The 22908-nt window shown below is 37.2% G+C and overlaps 1 long non-coding RNA gene across 9 annotated transcripts in view; it reads left to right on the forward strand.

Annotated features, from left to right (window-relative positions):
• LOC109551786 (uncharacterized) overlaps positions 1-22317 on the forward strand; it is an 86607-nt gene extending 64290 nt beyond the window's left edge. For 4 of the 9 annotated variants that reach the window (XR_012330263.1, XR_012330265.1, XR_012330264.1 and 1 more), the window contains 2 exons: positions 3360-3554; positions 12439-14883. This is a non-coding gene — a long non-coding RNA (uncharacterized lncRNA). Of the gene's footprint in view, positions 1-3359; positions 3555-12438; positions 14884-17262; positions 17343-18733 lie in introns of those variants that run through there. The other 5 variants (XR_012330266.1, XR_012330269.1, XR_012330270.1 and 2 more) reach the window with 3 other exon arrangements.
• Positions 22318-22908: the final 591 nt, after the last annotated feature.

Raw genomic sequence — 22908 nt, forward strand, 5'->3', positions numbered from 1 at the left:
TAACTGATTCACTTTGTTATAAAGCAGAAACTAATAACAACAAAAAAATCTAACTCTGTCATTTACTAAATGTGTAGCTGTAGAAAAATTAGTCACTTTGCTTCATTAATAAAATAAAGATAGTAATAACTAAAAAAAAAAAAAAAGTTGCTTCCCTCAACTTTTCTGCCTCTCCACCCTTCTCATGGCCTGAAATGCCAGAGGAGCCCTTGTCCTCAAAGGTGGGCTACTCCTTGAGGCTTCTACTGTCATCCTCATGCTTCACCAAAATAAGTGTCACCATTACTGAGGGGCCAATGACAGGTAGTAGAACAGAAAAGGGAAAACAGAAGTCAGATGTTGGGCTGGTTCTCAGTGCAATGGCTGGATTGAGTGTAATCTAAATAAAGGTTAAACAGATTCTATGTGAGGGATAGTAATGTGTTTTCAGCTCTACAGTCTAAAACAGAAAGTGAGAATGTAATCAAATTACAGCTTTATTAAAATGTTAGGCTATAGCAAATCTCTAGTCGGCTCTACCCAAGTGCAGGCATCAATCAGGAAATGGCCTACTATGTAACCCATGAATTGTTTGTAACTCAGAAACTTTCAGTGCAATGAAGCTAACCCATGTGTATTAATAACTAATATATTTTAGTCTATATTATTTATAGTAATTCATACATGAAAATGATACTTTTGGGTCTCAATAGAACATGTATATTCAGCTGATTTTTAAAGATAAGGATAAATTTTATATAATTTTCTTTATACTTTTCTGCCTGGTCCCTCTTGTGACTAATGATATATACTTATGGGTAGGCTAATGGAAGTTAACAAAGTAATCCTGGCTACTTTGGGCCAGTTTTTTTCTTTTCTTTAAGGATAATTGTTCAATATTGGGATTGAATCTCTAAAAATCTCTAAAATGAGCTTTTAAAATTTATTTCTCATAATGAAAAATTGGAAGCCAACTCGATGTCCAAGAGTAGTAGATTTATTCCATACACATAGCATATCAAGATTGCAGTAAAAGGCTATGAAGTCTATAGCAATATCGAAAAAAGTTTGTGATGTACTCTTAAGGAAAGTTAAAAAGCAAACCCATACATAAACTTAACTTTATATATATATGGACCATGAACTTGTCAGGATGGTAGACTTGCAAGTAATTTTATTTATTTAAAATTTCTTTTAATGTTACAGTAATGAGTTATACTAGCTCTACTGCCCCTAGCTGAGTAGTGAGAATTGGAGCAGAGGAGGATAATTCCTTCTTCTCTTATCCCAGGATGGAGGCTGGAGGGGTTCCCCAAGCCGGGAAGAGAACAATTGCAAACAAGTAGAAACTGCCCCAGTTGCTCTCGAGGAGCCTGGTTTAAACAAACACTTGTAAGAGAAACCTGAAGCTTCAGCACAGGGTAGAATTCATCATAGCTTCCCCAGCCACTGTAAACACACCCAGGTCTCTGCATCTTGATGGATTGATTATCTTATAAGGGGTCAAAGAAAACCAGCAGATGGGATTAGAAATGTGGGAAATGGGAGAATTACTGGGAATTTAGAGATGTACAAATGGTGATTTACTTTCCAAATATTTTAAAGGTGAATTTTGGAATGCTTGAAACACTTGATAGCCCGTGAATTAGATGTTGAATTTCAACAAAATTTAAGAGAAAATTTTAATTGAGTATTTTGTAATCCTTGATCAGAGGGTGATGTACATCGAGAACACTAGACTGGGAAGGAAATTGGAGATGGAAGCCTAGCTGGCTTGGAGTCCTCATGGGTTCGCTAAGAACAGTCTATGTCAAGTTGCCTGATTTTTTCTGATAGGATTAAGGTATAATAGGAGAGGGATGTTGTAGACCAGTGCTCTTCAGACTTGAATGTGGAGAGGAAATCACTTGGGGGAATCTCCAAAGTTTCTGATTCAGTAAGCATAAGTCTATTTTTTCCAAGATTCTCATGTAATTTTCTTGTTCAATCTCATAAAAATCAACAGCTTTAGACACTGCATCACCAGTCACAAGATCATTGGAGTTTTGATTACAACACAGATATATTTGCAACTAGTTGAATCTTTATTTAATCCTAGATGAAGTTAATTACTTCCACCTCTGTACAACTTCCATACCTTGCACATACTTCTATTATTGCATTTTCTATCTTTGTGTGCCTTAGCTTCTCCTACCCATGCCCTCCTCACCCACACACCCTCGCTGGACTTTGTATGCCTGGTTACTTGCTTTTGAACTGAATTAAACACTGACTTGCTCTGAGTTTCTGAGCTTTGGGCTCTCACTTGTCCATGGACATGATAATACCTTCTCTATCTCCTTTGGCGAGGATCAAATAAGAAGCCTGAAGGAGTGTCTAGAACCTGATGTAAACCGGTAAGCTTAGGTTCTAGGCTGTTCTCTGCTAAACCTGAGGTGACCTCAGACAAGTCATCTGAAGTCTCTGACCCGCTCTCTCTTTTACCAAAAGGTTTTAAAAATATGAAATGCAGGGTTAGTGTGGGAGGGGTAAATTAAGAGTTTGCGTTTAACATATATACACTACTATATATAAAATAGGCAAACAACAAGGTCCTACTTTATTGCACAGGGAACTCTACTCAATCTCTTGTAATAAGCTATAAGGGAAAAGGATGTGAAAAAGAATATATATATACATATATATATATATATGTATATATATATAACTGAATCACTTTGCTGTATACTTGAAACTAATACAACATTGTAAATTAACTATACTTCAATTAAAAAAATATGAAGTGCTAAATAAACTTGAGAGTTTCATTATTAATGATATGAAAATACATTACCGTTTAATTTTGCAAAATTAACACCCAAAATTAATTGAACAGCATTTATTAATATGTCAATAAATTTTACATGAATTCTCCCCACTGGTCATGTTTCTTATGAATGTCTGAGAGGGGTCCAATATATAAGCATTGCTCACTGGTAGATGATTTGCACCTGGTATATATGCTAAATTTCCATCCTGTGGCATGATTCTAGCTGGGAACCATAATTCTGCAGCCTTAGTTGCAGCTGAGGTATGTGGGAATTGCTCTTTTCCATGTTGCGCAAACCCGTTGTGAAAGCAGAGTGCCATCAGCACTGCCTATTCATCTCTCTCGAGAATTATAGTTTTTAACCCTCTTTGGCTTTGGCCAGAGAAAGAAGCCAATGAAAGAAGCATGTTGACTTTGCCTGCTGCCTCCAGGGCCACCTTATCCCACTGGGCTGTGAAATCAGCATTCCTGTGATGACTATCTCCTTTGTACCATTCTTTGCCTAAACATTCTTTTCAAAAGTGAATTTCAGAGAGAATAGATAAAGACAACTTTTTTCTTTTTCTTTTAGGGTTAATCTGCCTAACTGAAGACTTTTACTGAAGAAAGTTTAGCTAACAACATATAAGTATTCATGTCTCAAGGACCCAGAGAAAGGTGAGTTGGAAACAGTAACGGCCTGAGAGAGCTGGTGGGTTAAGAACATGGACTCTGACAACCTGGGCTCTTATTCTGTCTTGACTACCTTTTTGCTGAGTGACCTTAGGTAAGTTAGCTCAGCTGTCCGAGGATTAAAGGAGGCAATCAGTTCCGTTAGAATCTACACTGGTAGGAGCAGAAATCTTTGCTTTGTCCCTCAAATGTACTCCAAATGCCTAGAGAAGTTCCCTGCACATAGTAGGTGCTCAGTTGATGTTTCTTGAATGAATAGCTTCCTCCCAGAGTGACAGAAAATGCCTAGGCTTTTCTCTAAGTTTCTTCAAAGTGTTTCTCCACATTCTCTGAAGGTGCTGCTTCACTGGAATGCTGTTACTGTTCTCCAACAGTTAACTGACCCCAGCATTTTGTTTATTAAGCCAGACAAAAACTAGCAACCCAGTTAAGAGTCTAAACACTCGGTGGACTTTCCCACCATCTGAAGTGTTTATGGACTTACTTGAACTAAAGTAGATGCAACAATTTGAAACTTCAACCAAGTTTAGTCTTTTTTTTTAAATTTTACTGTTTACAAAACAAGATATTTTATGGATGTAATTTATGCATCGAATAGAAGAGGGTTATTCCCAATATTATCTTTATCTTCTAGACATAAATAACAAACAACTCCAGTAATCAAAATTTAATATAATTGTAATAGATTTTGACAGAGTTTATGTATTGTATGCAGTGCTAACAATGCTGACTTCCAAGGACAGAGGCCAGGATTTCTAGTTTGGCTTTGTTAAATGGAAAAAAAAATTTACTACTGTATTTGTAGTTTGTACTACATTCAAGAGATTAATTTTTATAAATAAAATTGTTTATACCGGCTTCTAATCAGAAAACTGAAATTATCTATGGCAATGTAACCACTAACAACTTATATACTATGAAAATATTTCAATAATTAATGTATGCTCCATCGAGAGTAATTGACAGGAGGTCATAAACGTAATGGGCCATCTGTGTTTGATTTGTACATGAAAATGCTTAAAGGGATAGGCAGGTAGTTCAAGCTTCTCTGACAAAAAAAGATTTGTTCCAGTTTCTCCAAGTAGCACAGCCATTTACTATAGGGTGTTTTTCTCTTTCCTTCTTTTTTCTTAAAGTCTTTTCCAGATTTCTACTTGAGCTCTGCATTTCTCACTGCTTCTCATTCTGATGCAACAATCTCTTTTAGAGTTTTGATGCGTATGTGGATCACAGCCATCCTCAGCAATCATACTTGGCTCTCCTAACCATTTCAATAGCAACTTAAAAGCCACACATGTGATTAAAAAAGTATCAGAGGCTCACTCCAATGCTATGACTTATCATTCATTCTGCTCACTCTGATCACTTTAAAAATTTATTTTGCAAATTTGTCTTCTTCTGTCAGTAAACAAACAACCCTTCTTATATCTGTTAAAGAGTAATAGGACCATTAGGAATCTCAGTAAGATTTCTGTAATTCACTCCTTTTGGAGTGGACCAGAATTGTCCTATTTCTGGAACTAAAATGGTCTTGGTGGACATCAGAAGAGGTTCTAGAATTTTCTGTGTAAGGAAACCAAAGAGCATTAATAATTGCCTAGAACATTGTCCTGAGATCCAGACCCAATTCATACAAAAACACATAGTCAACTGGAATTTACTAACCATTTATCATCTGCCAGATAATGTGCTAAACAATGATTACGTTGAACTAAACGAACAGGGTGGTGGGGTGGTGGTGGTGGGATGAATTGGGAGGTTGGGATTGACATATATACACTAATATGCATAAAATAGATAACTAATAAGAACCTGCTGTAGAGCACAGGGAACTCCACTTCTCTGTACAGTAGAAACTAACACAACATTGCAAAACAACTATACCCCAATTAAAAAATAAAAAGAAAAATACATATCATTTTAACCTTTTTAAAATAAAATAATAAATAAATAAATAAATAAATAAATAAACCAACAAAGTCGCTACCCTCAGGAATCTCACATTCTAGTAAATGCAACTTTTTCCTTTGATATCTTATAGGCACCATAAACTCTATACCTAGAAAACTAAATGTGCTATCTCTCCTGACCACCCCACCCCTTCCTTTCTGTATTGCCTATTTTGGGAAAATGTGCCACTATCTACCCAGTTACCCAAGGCAAGAACCTACAATTCTCCTAGATTCTTCCCTTCCTCTTTCTCCTTCACCAAAGCAATTCACAATTTCTGTCAATGCTAGCTCCTGACCACTGCTTGACTCTGCTTCTGTCTCACCATCCCTATAGCAATACCCTCAATTCACTTCTTAATACTTTTCATCTGAAACATCGCAACCGTCTCCAAAATTACATTCTTTCCATCTATATTTCATACTATTTCCAGAATGATATTTTAAACATTAAAATGCTAATATAATGATGTCATTTCCCTGTAAAAATCCTTGCGGTAAGAGCTTCAATTGTCTTGAAGACAAAATCCAAACTTCTTAACATGGCAGAAAGGAAAACTTCTGCTAACGTGCACTGGGCCTGATTCTACAGGACCTCTTCTTGCCATCTGTCCTGCTCTTTAGTCACACAGAAGTATATTCCCTGAGCATATCGTGATACCTCAGTGTCTTTGAACATGCAGTTTCCTCTCCCTGGAATCCTTGGAATTCTTTTTTTTTTAACAACTTTGTTGGAGAATAATTGCTTTACAATGTTGTGTTAGTTTCTGCTGTATAACAAAGTGAATCAACTATACATATACATATATCCCCATCTCTCCTCCCTCTTGAGTCTCCCTCCCACCCTCCCTATCCCACCCCTCTAGGTGGTCACAAAGCACCCAGCTGATCACCCTGTGCTATGCGGCTGCTTCCCACTAGCTATCTATTTTACATTTGGTAGTATATATTATATAAGTCCATGCCACTCTCTCACTTCATCACATCTTACCCTTCCCCCTCCCCGTGTCCTTAAGTCCATTCTGTACGTCTGTGTCTTTATTGCTGTCCTGCCCCTAGGTTCTTCAGAACCATTTTATTTACTTAGATTCCATATATATGTGTTAGCATACAGTATTTGTTTTCTCTTTCTGACTTACTTCACTCTGTATGACAGACTCCAGGTCCATCCACCTCAATACAAATAACTCAATTTTGTTTCTTTTTATGGCTGAGTAATATTTGATTGTATATATGTGCCACATCTTCCTGACCCATTCATCTGTCAATGGACACTTAGGTTGCTTCCATGTCCTGGTTATTGTAAATAGAGCTGCAATGAACATTGTGGTACATGACTCTATTTGAATTATGGTTTTCTCAGGGTATATGCCCAGTAGTGGGATTGCTGGGTCGTATGGTACTTCTATTTGTAGTTTTTTAAGGAACCTCCATACTGTTCTCCATAGTGGCTGTATCAATTTACATTCCCACCAACAGTGCAAGAATGTTCCTTTTCTCCACACCCTCTCCAGCATTTATTGTTCGTAGATTTTTTGATGATGGCCATTTTGACAAGTGTGAGGTGATACCTCATTGTAGTTTTGATTTGCATTTCTCTAATGATGAGTGATGTTGAGCATTCTTTCATGTCTTTGTTGGCAATCTGTATATCTTCTTGGGAGAAAGATGTCTATTTAGGTCGTCCACCCATTTTTGGATTGGATTCTCTGTTTTTTTGATATTGAGTTGCAATGAGCTGCTTGTAAATTTTGGAGGTTAATCCTTTGTTAGTTGCTTCATTTGCAAATATTTTCTCCCATTCTGAGGGTGGTCTTTTCATCTTGTTTATGGCTTCCTTTGCTGTGCAAAAGCTTTTAAGTTTCATTAGATCACATTTGTTTATTTTTGTTTTTATTTCTATTTCTCTAGCAGGTGGGTCAAAAAAGATCTTGCTGTGATTTATGTCATAGAGTGTTCTGCCTATGTTTTCCTCTAAGAATTTTATAGTATCTGGCTTTACATTTAGGTCTTTAATCCATTTTGAGTTTATTTTTGCGTATGGTGTTAGGGAGTGTTCTAACTTCATTCTTTTACATGTAGCTGTCTAGTTTTCCCAGCACCACTTATTAAAGAGGCTGTCTTTTCTCCATTGTATATTCTTGCCTCCTTTATCAAAAATAAGGTGACCATATGTGAGTGGGTTTATCTCTGAGCTTTCTATCCTGTTCCATTGATCAATATTTCTGTTTTTGTGCCAGTACCATACTGTTTGATTACAGTAGCTTTAGTAGTATAGTCTGAAGTCAGGGAAGCTGATTCCTCCAGCTCCGTTTTTCTTTCTCAAAATTGCTTTGGCTATTCGAGGTCTTTTGTGTTTCCATACAAATTGTGTTCTGGCTCTGTGAAAAATGCTGTTGGTAGTTTGATAGGGATTGCATTGAATCTGTAGATTGCTTTGGGTAGTAGAGTCATTTTCACAATGTTGATTCTTCCAATCGGAGAACATGGTATATCTCTCCATCTGCTTGTATCATCATTAATTTATTTCATCATTGTCTTATAGTTTTCTGCATACAGGTCTTTTGTCTCCTTAGGTAGGTTTATTCCTAGGTATTTTATTCTTTTTTTTGCAGTGGTAAATGGGAGTGTTTCCTTGATTTCTCTTTCAGATTTTTCATCATTAGTGTATAGGAATGCAAGAGATTTCTGTGCATTAATTTCATATCCTGCTACTCTACCAAATTCGTTGATTAGCTCTAGTAGTTTTTTGGTAGCATCTTTAGGATTCTCTATGTATTGTATCATGTCATCTGCAAACAGTGACAACTTTACTTCTTCTTTTCTGATTTGGATTCCTTTTATTTCTTTTTCTTCTCTGATTGCTGTGGCTAAAACTTCCAGAACTATGTTGAATAATAGTGGTGAGAGTGGACAACCTTGTCTTGCTCCTGTTCTTAGTGGAAATGGTTTCAATTCTTCACCATTGAGAATGATATTGGCTGTGGGTTTGTCATATATGGCCTTTATTATGTTGAGGTAATTTCCCTCTATGCCTAGTTTCTTGAGGGTTTTTATCATAAATGTGTGTTGAATTTTGTTGAAAGCTTTTTCTGCATCAATTGAGATGATCATATGTTTTTTCTCCTTCAATTTGTTAATATGGTGTATCACGTTGATTGATTTGCGTATATTGAGGAATCCTTGCGTTCCTGGAATAAACCCCACTTGATCATGGTGTATGATCCTTTTAATGTGCTGTTGGATTCTGTTTGCTAGTATTTTGTTGAGGATTTTTGCATCTATGTTCATCAGTGATATTGGCCTGTAGTTTTCGTTCTTTGTGACATCTTTGTCCATTCAGTTGTTTTTGGATGGAATGTCCTATAAATATCAGTTAAGTCCATCTTGTTTAATGTATCATTTAAAGCTTGTGTTTCCTTATTTGTTTTCATTTTGGATGATCTGTCCATTTGTGAAAGTCGGGTGTTAAAGTTCCCTACTACGATTGTGTTACTGTCAATTTCCCCTCTTATGGCTGTTAGCATTTGCCTTATGAATTGAGGTGCTCCTATGTTGGGTGCATAAATATTTACAATTGTTATATCTTCTTCTTGGATTGATCCCTTGATCATCATGTAGTGTCCTTCTTTGTCTCTTGTAATAATCTTTATTTTAAAGTCTATTTTGTCTGATATGAGAATTGTTACTCCAGCTTTCTTTTGATTTCCATTTGCATGGAATATATTTTTCCATCCCTCATTTTCAGTCTGTATGTGTCCCTAGGTCTGAAATGGGTCTCTTGTAGACAACATATATACAAGTCTTGTTTTTGTGTCCATTCAGCCAGTTTTTTCTGCATTTCCTCAATTTTCTGCATTTCCTCAGTTATCAGTGGCCTTTTTGTGGGAAAATTCCTGGTTCCTTCTATGGCACCATGGCTCAGATTTGTGTCCCTGCCTCAGGTGTCCACCAGTCCCTGTATGTGGCATATTTGTTGAATAGGAGGTGTTGAAGGACATTCACCATTTGCCCAGCATGAGAAGTCTGGTCCAAGACATGACAGTTTAAAGGCAGTTCTCATGAGTCATTGTCTTTAAGTGGGGTTGGCAACAATGTGGTTACTCTGTTTTTTCTTCCATCCTGTTATTTATTTAGAACCTATTCTTCTCTTTTGGACATGATTTCTTTCATTTGGACATGATTCAATATTTCAGCAGGTAGACCCTATTCTTCTCTTTTCCAGGCTAATGTTTCTTAAATGTTTTTCATTTTTAAATACTTCTTCATATTCAGTTATGTCAGTTCTTATAATACTTATTTACAAATATATGCCTTTTAATAACCTTCACCTGTGCTTTTCATGTTTTCCAAAAGCCTCTGATAAAGGTACAAGAAACAAATTCATTTTGTTGTAACTTTTGTATATTTTTTCTATCCATAGTTTAATTTTTTAAGTTTACACTTAAAACTTCTTAAGTTATCACTTAAGTGATACGAAAAACGAGCCAAATATCTCAATGCTATCTATGTAAAAACCTATGCTTTTGACCCACCTCCTAGAGAAATGGAAATAAAAACAAAAATAAACAAATGGGATCTAATGAAACTTAAAAGCTTTTGCACAGCAAAGGAAGCCATAAACAAGATGAAAAGGCAACCCTCAGAATGGGAGAAAATATTTGCAAATGAAGCAACTAACAAAGGATTAATCTCCAAAATATACAATCAGCTCATGTAGCTCCATATCAAAAAAACAAACAACCCAATCCAAAAATGGGTACAAGACCTAAATAGACATTTCTTCCAAGAAGATATACAGATTGTCAACAAACATATGAAAGGATGTTCAACTTACTAATCTTTAGAGAAATGCAAATCAAAACCACAATGCAGTATCACCTCACACCAGTCAGAATGGCCATCATCAAAAAATCTACAAACAATAAATGCTGGAGAGGGTGTGGAGAAAAGGGAACACTCTTGCACTGTTGGTGGGAATGTGAATTGGTTCAGCCACTATGGAGAACAGTATGGAGGTTCCTTAAAAAACTACAAATAAAACTACCATATGACCCAGCAATCCTACTACTGGGCATATACCCTGAGAAAACCATAATTCAAAAAGAGTCATGTACCAAAATGTTCATTGCAGCTCTATTTACAATAGCCTGGAGATGGAAACAACCTAAGTGCCCATCATTGGATGAATGGATAAAGAAGATGTGGCACATATATGCAATGGAATATTACTCAGCCATAAAAAGAAACAAAATTGAGCTATTTGTAACGAGGTGGATAGACCTAGAGTCTGTCATACAGAGTGAAGTAAGTCAGAAAGAAAAAGACAAATACCGTATGCTAACACATATATATGGAATTTAAGAAAAAAAAATGTCATGAAGAACCTAGGGGTAAGACAGGAATAAAGACACAGACCTACTGGAGAACGGACTTGAGAATATGGGGAGGGGGAAGGGTGAGCTGTGACAGGGCGAGAGAGTGGCATGGACATATATACACTAACAAACGTAAGGTAGATAGCTAGTGGGAAGCAGCCGCATGGCACAGGGATATCGGCTCGGTGCTTTGTGACCACCTGGAGGGGTGGGGTAGGGAGGGTGGGAGGGAGGGAGACGCAAGAGGGAAGAGATATGGGAACATATATATATGTATAACTGATTCACTTTGTTATAAAGCAGAAACTAACACACCATTATAAAGCAATTATACCCCAATAAAGATGTTAGAAAAAAACAAACAAAAAACACAATGCGGTATCACCTCACACCAGTCAGAATGGCCATCATCAAAAAATCTACAAACAATAAATGCTGGAGAGGTTGTGGAGAAAAGGCAACCCTCCTGCACTGTTGGTGGGAATGTATATTGATACAGCCACTATGGAGAACAATATGGCGTTTCCTTAAAAAACTAAAAATAGTACTACCATACGACTCAGCAATCCCATTACTGGGCGTATACCCTGAGAAAACCATAATTCAAAAAGAGTCATGTACCAAAATGTTCATTGCAGCTCTATTTACAATAGCCAGGACATGGAAGCTACCTAAGTGTTCATCGACAGATGAATGGATAAAGAAGATATGGCACATACATACAATGGAATGTTACTCAGCCATAAAAAGAAATGAAATTGAGTTATCTATAGTGAGGTTGATGGACCTAAAGACTGTCATACAGAGTGAAGTAAGTCAGAAGAGGAAAACAAATACCGTATGCTAACACTTATATATGGAATCTAAAAAAAAAAAAAATGGTTCTGAAGAATCTAAGGGCAGGACAGGAACCAAGACACAGACATAGAGAATGGACTTGAGGACATGGGGAGGGGGAATGGTAAGCTGAGACCAAGTGAGAGAGTGGCATGGACATATATACACTACCAAATGTAAAATAGCTAGTGGAAAGCAGCCACATAGCACAGGGAGATCAGCTGGGTACTTTGTGACCACCTAGAGAGGAGGTTTAGGGACGGTGGGAGGGAGATGCAAGAGGGAGGGGATATGGGGATATATGTATACATATAGCTGATTCACTTTGTTATACAGCAGAAACTATCACAACATTGTAAAGCAATTATACTCCAAAAAGATGTTTAAAAAAACCCCAAAACCTATGCTTTCTCCATGTTTAGTATACAGCACTTATATGTGTAGCTAATTCTTATCATTACACTTTTAAAAAATTAAAAAAATAGAAATAGTCTAAGTATATTTTTATTGGTATTACATTGAATTCATAGATCATTGTAGAATAATTGTTTTACCATTTAGGTCTTTTATAGGTTTTACTATAAATGTCTGGGATTGTTTGTTTGGTTTTGTTTAATTATGTCCGTTTTTTTTTTAATTAATTTTTATTGGCTATCCTAATTTTTGAAGAAAAGTTCATCATTTCCACTGTGGCAGTCTACATAATGCCAACTGACCAAATAAAAAAAAAATATCACTACCACCCAATTATTAATGTATTTGACATTGTAAAGGTATAATATGTTTTTTTAAGATGAATTTTAATTTTTTTCAGATACATTTTTGTTTCTCAAGAGGCGCAGCCCGTCTTTCTCTCCTGTAGAAGTGAAGGAAGCACCAGTTACCCTTCTGATTTTAATCAGAAAATATAAATGTAAAATATGAATTCGATAAAAATGTAAGCTTGGCTTTTACTATTTCCTGAACATGTGCTCATTATCTTTTAATAAATAAAGTGTACTTTAAGGGTGATAAGAAGAAGGAGAACTTTAAAAATTGTTAATGAATGTGGTTAACATATGTAGTGAAGCAAAGGCATAGTTTAAGATAAATCTCAGTAATACCAGGAAGAAAATACAGTCAGTGGTTAAGGAATCTGCGTTTGTGGTTGTTTTAAAGGTGGCTGAGTGTGCCGTACTCTGCAGAAGTGACTAGAAGGGGACAGAGGACTGTGACATGGGTCACTTTTGTTTCTCTTTGTGCTCCAAGCTTAGAAGGTTGATTTTGCCTTCAACATATTGGAATAGTGGTTCTTGATTCATCCTAATGATTAGAAGAATTTTAATGTATTTTTCTGTATATCCAAACACTAAAAAAACAATATTAGACAGCTAGTCCTTGCCACCCAGATGTTCAGAGTTCAAAGCAAATAACAACATGACAGGCCAGAGGCAACTGAGCCATCTATCAAATAAATGCATGGCCTGATGAGACAGCAGATTAAAAGGCTTAACTGAGGCTAGTTTCAGCTGGTGGAGATAAGTGCCCAACTGTGTTTTCCACCAAAATGCAGTTTTTTCTATTGTTTTTGATACTATAAAAGCAATGTATACTCATTACAGAGAAAAATTAGAGTATACAAAGCAAAACTAAGAGCACCCCCAAAATGAATTTTCCCTTTCATCACAAATCAGCCATTGTGATTGCACTGCTATATATTGTTGTAAGTAAATAAAATTGCATCTTATTCTACATAATATGTTGTAACCAGCTTTTTCCATTTAATGTAGCATCAAATACATCCTTATCACTAGACTTATTTCCTTAGAATCATTTTTATGGCTTCAAGTTATTCCATTTCTGGATTTGCTAATGCATATTTAAACAATTTGCATTTATGACACGATCTGGTGGTTTCTAACTTTTCTCTATTTGAAGATATTGCTTTAAAATATGTAGAGTAAGATGTTGATTGGTGTAATCATCTCAAAGGTTTATGTGCTAGAATAAGAAACTATTGTTTGTCAAGAAAGCATATTACATGCTGCAAATCAGTTCATCACCTTAAAAAAATTAAAACATATGGAAAACTGAGAATAAGATATAAACATCAAGTTAGCTTGACTCTTTATTTTAAAAATTTGGATGTTATGTTTTATAAACAAACCAGTCCAGTGTTTGAGAGTGATGGTAAAAAAAGTTTGGAAGGCGAGGTGGAGATTTTAAGGATATTAGGATAAGAGTGGGCTTTACGTATACATATATCCCCTTTTTTTGGATGTCCTTCTCATTTAAGTCACCACAAAGCCTTGAGTAGAGTTCCTTGTGCTATACAGTAAGTTCTTATTAGTTATCTATTTTATACATAGTATCAATAGTGTATATATAGCTGATTCACTTTGCTGTATGGTATAAACTAACACAATATTGTAAAGCAACTATACTCCAATTAAAAAAAAAAAAAAAGAGTGGGCTTTAAATGCAAACAGACAGCTGATTGAATTATAGCTTTCTGACTGGGTCTGGTCACAGACCTCTGTGTGTAGGTGAGAATACCTAACACTATACTTGGTACCCTGTAGGCCCAGGAGAGTTGATACTCATCTAAATGAGATGGAAGAACTAGGGTCTCAGAACATGCAGAAGAGGAATGTAGACAGTAGAGGGCAAGATGGTAAGAATGTGAAGGAAATACTCAAATGACTCTTTGCGCCTGAGAAGTGGGGAGAACTTGGTGATGGAATGAGGAGAGACAAAATGCAACCAAGTCCCATACTGCAACAGAACAGAAAGATGTGATGATAATGAGTAGGACAGCAGCTAATATATGACATTTACAATAATAATGATAACAGCAGCTCATACTTACATAGTAGTCACTATATGCCAAACAACAAGGTCTGTAAGCACTTTAAGTACTTATACTTTAAGTATATTCACCCTTTAATTCTCACCGCACCCTATCTGACCTACCTCCTATACTTGTTGTAAGGATTTAATAGGTTAATATTTGTAAAGCACATAAAATAACTCTATTTAAATGTTTGTAAATAAAGTCCTCCTTTTACTGAGGCATAGAGAAATCAAACGTCTTGTCTGAGGCCACACAGCTAGTCAATGGCAGGAGTGGGATTAGAACCTGGCCATCTGGCACCAGAGCCCATTCTGCCTTGGAGAGATCTCTGGCCGTTCAAGACAGTGATGAGCTACAGCTGCTTCTGCCCTGACTTTACTTCACCCAGAAAAGAATGCAAAAGGGCTCTACCGGGCTTCCCTGGTGGCGCAGTGGTTGAGAGTCCGCCTGCTGATTCAGGGGACGCGGGTTCGTGCCCCAGTCCGGGAGGATCCCACATGCCGCGGAGCGGCTGGGCCCGCAAGCCATGGCCGCTGAGCCTGCGCGTCCGGAGCCTGTGCTCTGCAATGGGAGAGGCCACAGCAGTGGGAGGCCCGCGTACCGCAAAAAAAAAAAAAAAAAAAAAGGCTCTACCTCTCTCCACACTAATGACCCTCCAAGCTGAAGTACTCATCAAAAATGGGCACTCACTGGACAGCTGGTGGTTACATTACTGCTACCCCATCTTGCCTCCTCTTGTCCACTCCCATCCCTGCAGCCCTCTTTGGGGTGAACTTAGGCACTCTCTTGAGACGTTTGGTGTACCATTATTTAGCAAAGTGGAAATGAAATATAGAACCAGCTTGTAGAAATGTCACATTACAGGGAAAGGATTTAAAATTTCCTTACTTAATCAGTGTTTCCAAGATCACCGGGTCAAGACTGGGCTAAGGTCCTCCCTTTCTTGTCCTTTTCCCAGCGCCTTTTCCACTTCCCTGGCTTCTGCCTCTCAATTATTTCCCACCCCATCACCCTGTCCCTACTGCAACAATAATGGTAATAACAATAATACTGTGAGCTCATGGCTGTGGAGCTCTTATTATGTGTCAGGCATATTCATGCATTATTTAATCCTCATAGTAGCTTTGTGAGGATAGAACTTTTTTTTTTTTAACCTGCTTTATATGTGAATAAATTGAGGTTTGGAAAAGGTAAATCACTTGATTGGTAAGTGGAAAAGTTGGAATTGGAGCCCAGCTCTATCTTGCTTAAATCTGATGCTTTCTTCTAATAGCATCACCCCCTGAGCATTCAGTTTTCCAGCATCACCTAATTCTTGGAGATAAATGGGTAGATGTGCATAGGCTTTGCTGAATTAGATACTCTAGCAAGTTTCATGCCTTCCATAATTTTTTAAAAAAAATCCTACACGTGTTTAATGAGGTTCTACATGGGCAAAAAGCTGTGCTCAGTATTTCAGGAATACAAAGAATTATTTAAAGAGGAAGAGATTCTCATTGTATGAGATAATATATACATAAAAGATTATAATACAAATATGGCAACTATGGAGGTGTGATGCTTATTCAGCTATGAGAGTGTAGTTATAATACAGTAAAGTATATACTATATGAGACATTCAAGCAAACTTTGTACTCTTAAAAAATTATATCCTGAGATTATCTTTATTGTTTAAAAAAATAAGGATTGAAAGTAATTTTAAAATAAACTAAAAAGTAAAAGAAAAATTGGACTAAAGAAGGAGGTAGTTAATAAAGATGAAAACTAAAACTTATGATGTAGAAAAAAAACATGAAAAGGGGTAGGCAAAATCAAAATTAGGTACTTTGCAAGATTAATGAACTAGATACATCCCTGTAAAGCCTGGTTAGAGAGAAAGCAAAATAAATTCAGCATTGTAAAGGAAACATAAGCACAGATATGGAGAAAACTCACTGGTAGATATTATGTGCAACTCTATAGAAATAAATTTGGAAACCTGGAGTCCGGTTTTCCTAGTAAAAATACAAACTCTTCAAATGATCACTTAAAGAATCATGAACAGATCAATTATCATTGAGACTGGAAAGTAAAAGATCTATTACTATAAAAGGCACCAGACCTAGATGGTTTTACAGATGAATTCCTTACAGTCTTTAAAAATCAATTCCAGTGTTATAGAATATCTATTCAACCATAAAAAGGAAAGGTACTAAAATCATTTTGTGAAGATAACTTCTAAAGATAGTACAGAATTTGAAGACCAATTTCTACCAAGAATTATAAACAAAACATTAGCAAATCCAATCCATCACTGTATCAGAATCATATAACACCATTACTAGAGTCTATTATCAGAATGCAAGAATGTATCTTAATCATTTCAATTTTATATAAATTGTAGGAAGGCTTCCAATCATTTATAGTGGATGTGATGGTGACCAATGAATTCTTAATGTGTAATTCTTTTTTTTTTTTTTTTTTTTTAGTTACGCGGGCCTCTCACTGTTGTGGCCTCTCCCGTTGCGGAGCACAGGCTCTGGACGCACAGGCTCAGCGGCCATGGCTCACGGGCCCAGCCGCTCCGCGGCATGTGGGATCTTCCCGGACTGGGGCACAAACCCGTGTCCCCTGCATCGGCAGGCGGACTCTCAATCACTGCGCCACCAGGGAGGCCCAATGTGTAATTCTTAAACCCTGATTCTTGAATAGCTTGGGGATCGTGAAGTAAGGGTGGTGGAAAGTGAACGTTAGGGGAAAAGGAAAAGAGTCATTTAGCTTTGAGCAAATGCATTAGTTATTTGTGCTTATTTATTTAATTTGTAGGATATGCAAGTTGAAGAGAGGTGTGATAAATAAGGAATGGACCTGTGAAGAATATCTATGATGTTCCAAACTCTCCCTAGGTACTCTGCATATAATGTCATTTAATAGTTTAATCAGGCCTGTCTTAATATGCAGAGCATACATGTGCACGCTCACGTCAATAAAATGCCTTCTAAAAACACTTATTAAGGAACACAAACCAACAAAGCATTTTTAAAAAGTTGGTTAGGTGAGGGGCTTATACATAGAGCATTATTATAGAAATTGGTCACAAGCACTTCAAATACTTTACTGACAGATGTCATTCATGAGGCAAGAGAGACAGTAATTTTAGCTGACATGTGAGTTCATAGACCCTGACATTCCTTTACAAGCTCATTAGGATGGTTTTGCTGGTTGTAGCCACAGAGACACTAATACTCATGCTGAAAAGAAATCTCTGCTCACCATGACTTTCTCAGGCAGTCTTAATAGGGTAAGTGTCCGCTGGTTGTAGCATCTCTGAATGGAGAAACTTATAACCTCACAACGTCAGGGCAGAAGTTTCTTTTCTATCCAGCACAGTTCTATCTGAAGCTCTATCTACCCTTGGGGTCCTGGGGAGGTGCATGGATCTCAACAGGAGGGAGATCTCTGGACATATTTTTGCCATGAAGCAGTCTCTCATTATGTCCCCTTAAGGATGTTTTCTGCTTCATGTGTCTCTGGCATAGCCTGGGAGCTGGTTTCTGTTTTCTGTTTCTCTTGAGAAAGGCGATTCTGTGCTACAGTTATCTGCCTTTGCAGACCTGGTGCCTTCCTATGGGGAGGGGAGGACTCTTTCTCTGAAGAGCAACAGAGTAGAGCTCTGGCTCAAAGATATTGCTAAGAAAATTTAAACAAAGTAAACTGTGGACACCTTAGACGCTAGACTTTGTAACTTAACAAGTTAGAGTAATAACTATTAGGTCAGTGACTGTAAGTCTATCCTATAAACAATGATTATGAGATTTAAACAGGGCTTTGCCTCCCAACAGCTATGTCGGCAGCAGGTTGGTGATAGCTGTGGAGCTACCCTGTCTTTCTGCTTCATCACTTAAAGTGACAGTACCCAGCCTTCCACTCTGCATCTATCATAAAGACACATTGATTTCCTTTCTGGAGAAACACATATTTCTTTTCTCCTGCTAAAAAGATAAATCTGACAGATTTTAATCAAATGTAGTTGTTCACAACTACAGAAATGCATTCAGTGCCACATATGAAAACAAAAATACACCAGCAACTAAAGAAAGAGTTTGGTGGCCAAGTTTATTTGTAGAAAACACTTGTATTAAAACACACACACACACACACACACACACACACACACACACACACACTCTCTCTCTCTCGCTCTCTCTCTCTCTCTCTCTCTCTCTATCTATCTATCTCACAAGGAACTGAAGCCTAAAAGTTGGTTATTATTATTTCTATTTTTTTTTTTTTTCAGTACGCGGGCCTCTCACTGTTGCGGCCTCTCCCATTGCCGAGCACAGGCTCCGGACGCGCAGGTTCAGCAGCCATGGCTCATGGGCCCAGCCGCTCCGCAGCATGTGGGATCTTCCCAGAACGGGGCACGAACCCGTGTCCCCTGCATTGGCAGGCAGACCCTCAACCAGTGCGCCACCAGGGAAGCCCCACAGAGCTGATTTTTAATGGTACTTTTCTAAATTTTTGAGTCTTTGTCATATTTTGTCTTTTCTTCTCAGTACAAATGTGACTGATCACATTTTCATTAGAATGGAGAGATTGGATGTCTCTTGTTCACACCTAGTGGCAATTTCCTGCCCAGATATCTTGGCATAATATATCTTATTTCAACGACTTTACAGAGGTAAAGAAAAAAAAAGAATCCACATCATGAATGAAAGTGTGGAGATACAGTTTTAATTGACCATCAATCCAATCCTGCCTTAAATGGTCCATCTTTTCAATAAAGTTTTTTCTCTCTGTCTTCATAATTTTGAATATTATATTAAGATATGTGATTCAAGAATTGTACTTGGAAAGAAAATCTCTGAAAGGAAAGTTCTTTTAATAATCCTACATAGTGACTCATAGTGTATATACATATACGATTTCATTGCATTTAAATGGGTAAAAGTAGAAAACTATTTCTCTTTTAAATGTGAGCTTTAAAATTTCCTTTTAGTGTGCATTCACTGTCATTTCTAAGCTTGCAAGAAATTAAAAACATTATTATCTATACGAGAATGTGCCCTATAAGTGAATTGACCTGCAATGCAATATTGGGTTAATTTTGACAACTACTCTGGTATAAAAATGATCTCCAATTCTGATATTTGTTCCTGATGTGCCATTTAGAGATATTTTTTTCTTAAAAGCATAGGGTGATATGGGAAAGACGGAAGATGATGAGTGGCCAAATCCAAAGTTACCTTGCAAGAATAATATTAGAAGAGCATTTAAATTGTAAGAGGAATAAATTAACTTCTTAAAGTAGAAAGTAAAAAAAGGAAGCCAATAAAAGTGGGTGAATTCATTCACTTGAAAATCATGGTGTCCTCATTAAATGTCAGCCAAGAAATTTGTGGTTAAATATATGTCCCAATTTCTATCGGGTGTCACTGGAAAGTTTAACCCAAAATGAAAGGCTCTCATTACACAGGAAATATGCAATTCTTTCCTGAAAGTATATTTGTGATGCTCCAAACTACAGCCACTAGAAGATATGAAGGCAAGCACAAAATATTACCCGGATCATGATTTATATATGCTGAACAAACAATAAACTCTCTACCCCCTTTTGCCCCTACAGAAAGTGCTACCAGCTAGCTATAACTCCAGCACAGTATTTCAAAGCAATATTTCTCGAAGTTTTTTCTTATTTACAAAAGAAGCAATTCATTTTGTAGGACATTTCAAACAGGCAAATGGCCAAAAACAATTTTGACCAAAGCGAGTGCAAAAGGTATTGCAAAACACAAAGCGAAAGAATATTTAGGAAAGATGGAAACAAAAAGGAAGATTATTCATCCTTCCATATGGCTTTTTAAAGCCATTTACAATTAAGTATCGTTTATGGTAGTTTCTATAAAATTTCTTCCATTAAGCAGGCAGAAGACTGAGTAAGTTTGTGAATGCATCACAAAAGAAAGAGAAGAAATTCAGAATGACAATGGAATTTAGCTGATTGTTTGAGGAACTGCACGCGATAATGCCACTGTTAACCAGGAGAATGCAGAATGTGATCTCATTTGTCTTTCCAGAAAGGGATTTCAAGAGTTTACAATGGAATATTACTCAACCATAAAAAGAAACAAAATTGAGCTATTTGTAATGAGGTGGATAGACCTAGAGTCTGTCATACAGAGTGAAGTAAGTCAGAAAGAGAAAGACAAATACCGTATGTTAGCACATATATATGGAATCTAAGAAAAAAAAATGTCATGAAGAACCTAGGGGTAAGACGGGAATAAAGACACAGACCTACTAGAGAATAGACTTGAGGATATGGGGAGGGGGATGGGTAAGCTGTGACAAAGCGAGAGAGAGGCATGGACATATATACACTACCAAACATAAAATAGATAGCTAGTGGGAAGCAGCCACATAGCACAGGGAGATCAGCTCGATGCTTTGTGACCACCTAGAGGGGTAGGATAGGGAGAGTGGGAGGGAGAGAGATGCAAAAGGGAAGAGATATGGGAACATATGTATATATATAACTGATTCAGTTTGTTATAAAGCGGAAACTAACACACCATTGAAAAACAATTATACTCCAATAAAGATGTTAAAAAAAAAGAGTTTAACGAAAAATTAAAGTTGCTAATGATCCTGTGAAACATTAAACAATGAGTCCTACCACAATTATGCATCTGACTGAAAAGGTACAGTATATCAGAAGTTTTAGAGTCAGTGATTGTTTAGCTATCTGGTGTGCACGCAAATGCACTTCAAGAGAAAAGGAAAAATGTGGGGTTTTCTCAAGACATCTTTAGATAACTTTATACATCACACAATTTAGACCACGTGCCATGCCACCAATTCATGTACTTGGCCTCTTATGGAAATTGTAAGGAAGTTTATAGACATTTGTGGCTAAATGGGATTCTTGGAGGTATCATAGTCTATTCCACAGCTGCCAAGTCAAGTCTTTGTTACAGAATTCCAGCTAAATTGAAAGACATTTTATGTGTCAAATTATTCACAGATCTTCACACACAACCCCACTTCTCCAACATACTACCACTTGATGAGTCCCAATTTTCTGTCCTAAAGGTGAAATGTTCAAAGCCTCTCTACTGGGGCTAGCTTTCCATTTGTTTTGGAAATAATTCTTGGAACCCTCTCAAAATTCTCTGTAGCTCCCTAAAATTGGGATGTCAAACCATGGCATTTCCTTAAGAGGACACTCACTTTGGACATGGAAGGACCCAAGGCTGAGTCTCAGCTTGGCCCAATACTCGAGGTTTGACTCCAGCCAAGTTATTAACACTTTTAAGCCTTAACATTCTCATAAGGAAAAAAGGAATGACAATGCTACCTCATAGAAATGACAGGCATTAAGGTAGCTCACGTATTGAAAACACTAGCATAGAAGAACTTACTAGATAATAGTGAGCTAAAGTCAGAAATGGAAAGAGCCTCTGCTCTGCATGAAGGCTTTTATCTCATTCAATGACACCTTTTCATTGTGTAACAAAGTATTTGTTGAGTACCAACTATGTATACTGTGCTATGTGTTAGGGATGTGGGAAGCAAAGCAGAGTCCCTGATCTCAAGAACACAGTCTAGTGGAAGAATGACAGAAACAGGTTATGATGGAAATGCAAGAGGAACCCAACCCAGACTACGGAGCGTTTGAACTGTGGCAAGTCCTTATTACGGTGTACTAAAACTGTAAAATATACACCAAATTTCAGACTTAGTCTTGGAAAAGAATATATAATACCTCATTAATTATTATATTGAATCCATATTGAAATGATGGCATTTTTTGGTATACTGAGTTAAATAAAACTACTATTAAAATTTAAAATAAAAGGAAAGCAGGAGAGACTTGTGGCTTTTACTTTCCTCTCTATCATTCCTATCCTGCTGTTTCTGCTAATTTTATCAACAATGCTGTAGACATGAACATTTGCTAGACTCTTGTGTTTGTTCCTCGTTTCTTCCTGACGTAGTCCCTGCTCATCTTGTTACAGACCACTCTGAATTTGGAACCTCAGAACTTCAAGAAATTAAATCTTCTCTGTAAAAGAGGGCCTTCTGAGGTGTTCCATTTAGTAAAGTACTACTTTGATGCAATAAAAAACACCCAGGAGGCAAGAAGTAGTGTCTCCTGCATCCGAAGCACCCAGCCTTCTCCAGGATTAGTCGCTTGGCTGTCTCACTATGCAGCTAGTAATTCAGAGATAATCATGTTACCAAGATGCCATTTGATCTGTATTTGGCATATCTCAAGTTTTCATCTTCATTAATAGAGCCATCAAAGTTTTATTGGCCCTGACTGGTATTGGACACACTAGTGATTCACCCACAGGGGGGGTTTGCAGTTTGCATGGAAAGACTCTGCTTGCCAGATGGCAGCTGTTAATCTGCCTGCATCAGGGGTGCGAGGCGGGGCTAAGCTTGCCTGGCCCCCAGCCAGTGGGGCTC

This window comes from Tursiops truncatus, chromosome 2 (assembly GCF_011762595.2).
Source record: "Tursiops truncatus isolate mTurTru1 chromosome 2, mTurTru1.mat.Y, whole genome shotgun sequence".
NCBI classification, from domain to species: domain Eukaryota; kingdom Metazoa; phylum Chordata; class Mammalia; order Artiodactyla; family Delphinidae; genus Tursiops; species Tursiops truncatus.